Source organism: Arachis hypogaea, chromosome 9, assembly GCF_003086295.3.
Source record: "Arachis hypogaea cultivar Tifrunner chromosome 9, arahy.Tifrunner.gnm2.J5K5, whole genome shotgun sequence".
In the NCBI taxonomy this organism is placed as follows: Eukaryota; Viridiplantae; Streptophyta; class Magnoliopsida; order Fabales; family Fabaceae; genus Arachis; species Arachis hypogaea.
Genome location: NC_092044.1, coordinates 116,894,182 through 116,901,057, shown reverse-complemented (window position 1 = coordinate 116,901,057; position 6,876 = coordinate 116,894,182).

Genomic DNA, 6,876 nt, shown 5'->3' with positions numbered 1-6,876 from the left:
CAATTCTCTAAAGCAGGAATGGATTGATTGAATAAATAATTAAATATACATACAATATAGGCAAAAAAAAACTAATTCTATAATGCAATTTTATATTTACTATTAGAGATATTATTATTTACGTAGATTTTTTTATTAGTTTAAATTTTTTAAAAATAGTTTCATAATATGATAACAAAATTTTTATGATTTAAAAGTTTATTAGAGTTGAATTTGAAAAGAATAACTTCATAACACTTACTTAAAAAATATGAGAAAATATGATGAGTTCTACTGTATTTTTTTTTTTTCCCGAGCAATGTGTTAATACTTAATACCCTACTAAATAATAGTACGAGTACAACGAAATAGAATAATTAATAAAATAAGTATAAAGAACTCATTTTTAATTTGTTAAGATTAGTCAATTTTTTTAATTGTAAAATTTTTATTTTTTAAAAGATTTAGAATTTAATATTTAAAATTGAGAGTTTAAAATTTAAAATTTAAGATAAAAAAGGATCATTTTAAAAAGATTGAATGATATTGGCTAAAATGAAAAGATAATTCTCTAATTTATATCGTATATGTTTATGTAGAAGCTAAGGCACTACTAATAAGCCATTTTGGATAAGTAAAACCTTGATGTAAGTGGGTAGTTTACTTTAATTGTTCCTGTTACATAGTTGTATGTTCTCTGAATCAAACTAACAAACTAATTTCATACATGCATGCATTAACTACATATATCTAAAGTGTACGGACATATAAGCCAAGATAGAAAGTGTCATTTTCTCTTGTTTTTCCGTACCAGTATATATGAAGCTGCATATATGTAGTAATAATAATAATAATAATAATAATAATAATAATAATAATAATAATAAGATAGCCATTTAGATAAAGACGGCTAAAACGTTTTTTTAAAATATTTTTTAGTAATTAAAATTTAATATATATAATTGATTAAATCATATTATTTTTGTCAAAATTAGATTAGACAAATTGATTTAACCGAAAAAATAACGAATCAAATATTGAATTGGTCTAAATTAATATTATTTTTTTATAAAAAATTGACTACAATACCTTTATTATAAAAAATGAGTAAAATACTTTTATTATATATATATATATATATATATATATATATATATATTGATTTTGAAAATTCTAAATCCTAATCCTACGATAGAAAAATAAAGGACTAAAATTTACAATTCTCAAAATTAATATATATAATAGAAATATTTTAGTTATTTTCTATAATAGGGTATTGTAGTAATTTTTTATAAAAAATATTAATTTAGACCAGTTCAAGATTTGATTCACCATTTTTTCGATCAAATTAATTTGTCTAGCTTAATTTTGATAAAAAATAACACGATTTAATCGATTATATATGCTAAATTTTAATTATTGAAAAACATCTTTAAAAATGACGTTTTAGTCGTCTCTAATTGAGTGATTCCCTAATAATAAAGCATTAAATTCCGTATATCTCTGAGTGAAAGAAAATATCAGATAGAGGCCCTGCATGTTAACTAGGGAAGCTGATGAAAACTACATTCTCAACTTATAGCATATGAAAAATTCTACCATGCACATACAAATACTATTAGTGACTGCACAAGAGGTACATTATTATTATCATCATCATCATAATAATAATGCTCATACTATATATAGGATCATGATCATCATGTGGGATGGGTCCTATCCATGACCTACCCCTGGTTTGGCTTCAAATAGCAACCATGCATAGTAACATATATGGTCCCTTCCAAAGCCTCTACTTGTTCGACACATTAGTCCTTCTTCTAAATATATCCAGCACAAACATCCAATTCCATTAGCGGGTTATATAATGCAATATATATATATATATATATATATATATATATATATATATATATATATATATAGCAATAAACGTTTTGAGGTACTTGAATAATAATTATGTAAGCACTAGATGGAAAAGTAAATTCTTTTTTTAATTACTATATATATAATATATAATAATAGTAATATCTCTCACAACCATTTGTGTGCATAATTAATTTGCATATCTACATAAGCGTGCTATTGATGGTACAAAAATAAATGTGATAGCTGCATTATATATGTTGGGAATTTTCTGTTATACATAACAACGTCTACATCTACTGCGCATGTGCACCATATATATGAATATAATTTTACGCTTTGTATAACAATATATGAAAACTTTGCTTTTCTTTACCGAACTGGCGTCACTAAATAGAACTGAAAGTTAGCGCATAAATTAAAAGATGTTTTATATTTATAAAATATAAAAATTTTAGAATAAAATACTATTTTAATTCTCAATGTTTGGGCTGAATTTTAATTTGGTCTCTAATATTTTAAATGTCTTATTTCAGTTTCAAAAATTTTTAAACGTCCTATTTTAATCTCAAAAAAATTTTAAACATATTTAATATTATCCCACCATTAAATTTGACATAAATAATTCGTATATTAAAGAGTCAATAGCATGTGATTTCATCATGTAAGTGAAATCGATCTACTAATGATCACTAGTATAAAAAAAATTTTTGATTTTGAAGTATTATTGATGATTGATTGTTAGGATTTGGTGTTTTGTAAAAAAAAATTTGAGAAGAAGAATTGTCACAAGAAAATTTTGGTTATACTTTTTTTAACACAGAAAAAAAATATGACTTAACTAGTAACGTTATTAATGTTCACATCACTCATTCATTCTATTAACTATTAATATCAAATTTAACAATAAAATTATGGTGAATGCTATCCTACCATCTCTAAAGTAACATGTAAGTTACCCTCTCTGATGTGTCACATTTTAATTGGGTGTTTATTTTAACTTGAGTTACTTTCTCCGTTGCTCCTCCAAAGTATCACCGTCTCATTGGTGTTTCGTTTTTTCTTCCCAAATCATTCTTCTAGAAAAGGTACTCCAACTCTCTCTAATTGCGTTTACTCCTCCCCACTCCTTGGTCGTCCTCATTACGCCTCTCAAGCATCACAGTCTCGTTGTGTATCTTATTTTATCTTCCCAAATCATTCTTCCAAAAAAGGTACTCAAACTCTCTCTAATTGCGTTTACTCCTTCCTATTATACTCCTTCATTGTCGTCGTTATGCCTCCCAAGCATCACTGTATCAAATTATTCTTTCAGAAAAGGTATTCCATCTCTCTAATTGCGTTTACTCCTTCCCACTTCTTTGTCGTCGTCGTTGTATCTCCTAAATATCACTGTTTTATTGGGTGTTTTATTTTCTTCTTCTGTCAGGTCCTCACCGTCTTCCAAGATATTATTAACTCTCGTAAGATTAAAGTAACTCAGGTTAAAATAAAAACTCAATTAAAATATAATATATTAAAGAGAGTAATTTACATGTTACTTTAGAGAAGGTAGAATAGCATTCACCTAAAATTATATTAAATCTGTTAAAAAAATTTTAAAATAAAAATAAGACTTTTAAAATACTAAAAATTAAATTAAAATTTAACCTAAACACTAAAAACCAAAATAATATTTTATCCAAAAAATTTTCTTTGAACAATGCAGGGCTGGTAATATAAGGTTCTACTCCCTCATATTTTATATTAACCAAGGTTGTGTCAATTTCGAGACTAGCGATTCCACGTGCATGAGTGTATCTATATATGCTTATAATTAGGCTATAATTTTTTTCATATATATAATAATAACAAAATAATAAACTCTGGCTTGCTTTTATTTTCACGACAAATTATCAAAATATAGATGCACTTCAAGCATTTCTCTTTAATTATTTAACGTATGTTTGTTGGAACATAAAGTCATAAACTAAGAAAAATACCTTTTAGAAAAATAGATCACGTACATAAAAAAAAAAAAATTAAAGTGACAGCTTTGGCATAACTAATAAATTATTAATAAATCGCTAATCAACCGCTAGTAAATATCTTTCAGTGATTATAGCGATTGAGAAATTTATTGTAAATAGCTATGTGTCCCCCCTAAGCTATATATATAGTCTTAAAGTCTAAGCCATATATGAAATTGAATGATTAGAGAAATAATATTATGGTTTTTTTATCAGTTTAAAATTAAAAAAATAAAATTATAATATAATATTAAAATTTTATATTTAAAAATTTAAAATTTAATCCTTATTAAATTCTAAAAAAATAAATAGCATAAGATAAAATTAAAAATAAAAAAAATTCATACAAAAAATTAAATAAATTAATAAAAATTGTTTGATGAGATATATTATTAGAAATATAATTATTCGGACAATCCACTTTAAAAAACCAAATACAAATCAAAATTGTTTGGATTCTCTAAATTTTAAAAGGCTACGTTAAAGTTTCAATTTATATTTTTATATAAATTGAATTAATTAAATTCGATTTATATAAACACGTATTAAATTGAATTTATATGATTCAAATTACATGCATGCTGAATTTTCTAGTAAATCGAACGAATAAGCTTCAATTTACACTATCATAATAAATCAAATGCATAAAATTCGATTTAGTCACGTGAAGAAGCTCATGGTAAATCGAAGTCAATAGTTTCGATTTGATAGTCTTGCTAAATCAAAACTCATAGATTCGATTTACATGCAACAAGATTCTTTACTAAATCTATTCATGGCTTCGATTTAGGGTGAATGTGACTATATATATAAATCGAATTCATTTTATTGAATTACAAAACACACAAACTCCACACCTAACCCCACCACCCAGATCCAAAAATCTTCGAAAGCAACTCGAGAAAAATCAAATCTATACACATGAAGGACGATCCGAATCGTCTATATCGGCTAGAAGGAGTCGTGCATATTGCTGACGCCGTCCACTTCAAAATTAATAAAGAAATTTTTTTGAACATAAATTAGTCATTATAGTAATGCTAACATAGTTCGTGTGGTAGTTGCTTAGAGTCGTTAATTAGGGATTAGGAATTATTTTTTAATATAAGTGCATATTAGAAGTAATAAGCTACTAGGTAGTTAGATTTTGATAACTTGAAATGGTACCTAAGAAGATTATTTATAATTATAGGATATGTTAAATTTTTTAAGTTATTAGTCTTATATTCAACGAAACTTGGTTTATGATTAGGATTAACTATAAATTTTTTGAGTTTTTTAAAATAATAAATATAAATATTTTTTGGATTTGTAATGCACTTAAGCCAGTGTCGTTTTAGCATTTTGTATTCTTTGTGTGTAAACATGTGGAACTATATGCTTGGGTAAATTTTTTTTGTTGTTTTTTTTTTAGAATTAGGTCATGAATTATTTATTGTTTTGTGTTGGGTTCTATGAAGTATTCGTTGGGCGTTATTGTAAATAATTTTTTAAATGTTAGAGCATGCAATGTTTATTGTTTTCAAAATTTTATGCATTGAACACTGTTTTGTGACGATTGCGATAAAGAATTTTCTATCGTTGTCCAACTTCATCAATGCATCACCATCATGAGACGGCAATATGGTATGCCATTAGATGATTGGATGATAGGAGAACCGGGCGTTGCGATTGCAACTTTTTCCATCGGTCTTAGTTTCACTAACTCTTGGATCACCACTGCGGTTCAAATTAAGTGCAAAGGAAAGAGAAGCAACTAAAACTGTCTCAGGTGCAATCACCAGTACAACTGACGAGACACCAACAGACATGGAACTAGAGCAGGCTAGATGTCCTGAGAATTGAGAATTTTAATTTGAACTTTCAGAACTAGATACCATATCCACAAGTTTCACCAACAGCTTTAGATTTCTCACTTTGAAAAACTGACAACAACAACAGAATAGAAGCTAATGGCTTCGATTTACCATAATCTACGTATCATTATAAATCGGCTTTAATGGATTCGATTTACCTAGTAGGTGTAAATCAATTTTCATAGATTCGATTTAGTAGGTTAACATAATTTGAAGCCATTAGTTTTGATTTACACGTGAACCATAATTTGCATATAATTTGAATCCTATAAATTGGATTTAATATGTATTTACATAAATCAAATTTAATTAATTCGATTTATATAAAAATGTAAATTAAAATTTTGACGTTGTTTTTTAGGATTTGGAGAATCTACCTAATTTTGATTTACATTTAGTTTATTAACGTATTTTTGTCCTAATTATTCATATTGTTTTTTTTTATCATTTTAAATTTTTAAGAAAAATGATATAGTAACAAAGACTTATATCTATGATCCATGTTTTATTTGTCTCATCAATTTACAAGTAAATTCTGTGTTTAATTTACACCAGTGATGATGATAATCACAAGGAGTCATGTATACATTATTGGTTTTATAGAAAATGATAACGAAATCCCCATTAATTATTAGACGATTGTGAACTCACCTTTAATTTCCTGAAAATTTTATTTCATACCTAAAACACATGTTATTAGAGGTACTTACCTTTCAAACAAAGTATTATCATAGGGATGGTTCTAGTTAGATAATAATTGCAGGATTATGATTCTCTAATTAAGCCTAGAAAGAAACATTGTGTTGTTTACTTTTGATATTGCGTATATCTTTGAAACAATAATTAATTTGGTTTTCTTTCTAAGAGTAATTAGTATTTTAAAACACGTGTATATTAACTTGAGAGTTGCATGGACCACTTATCATAAATTCACAATATCTTGAGTGTTTGGTAGTATATCAGTTTAAATTTTTAAAATAAATAATTTCATAATGAAAAAGTATAGAAAATTAATGAATTTAGTGTATAATATGTATAATAAGAGTAAAAAAAATTTAAGATTATATAATAATTAATTTAATTAATTTTTAATAATGACTCTTTTTGAATTGAAACAAAAATTAGGATTTGCATTTAAATTTATTCACACTACGGTTATTTTTAAT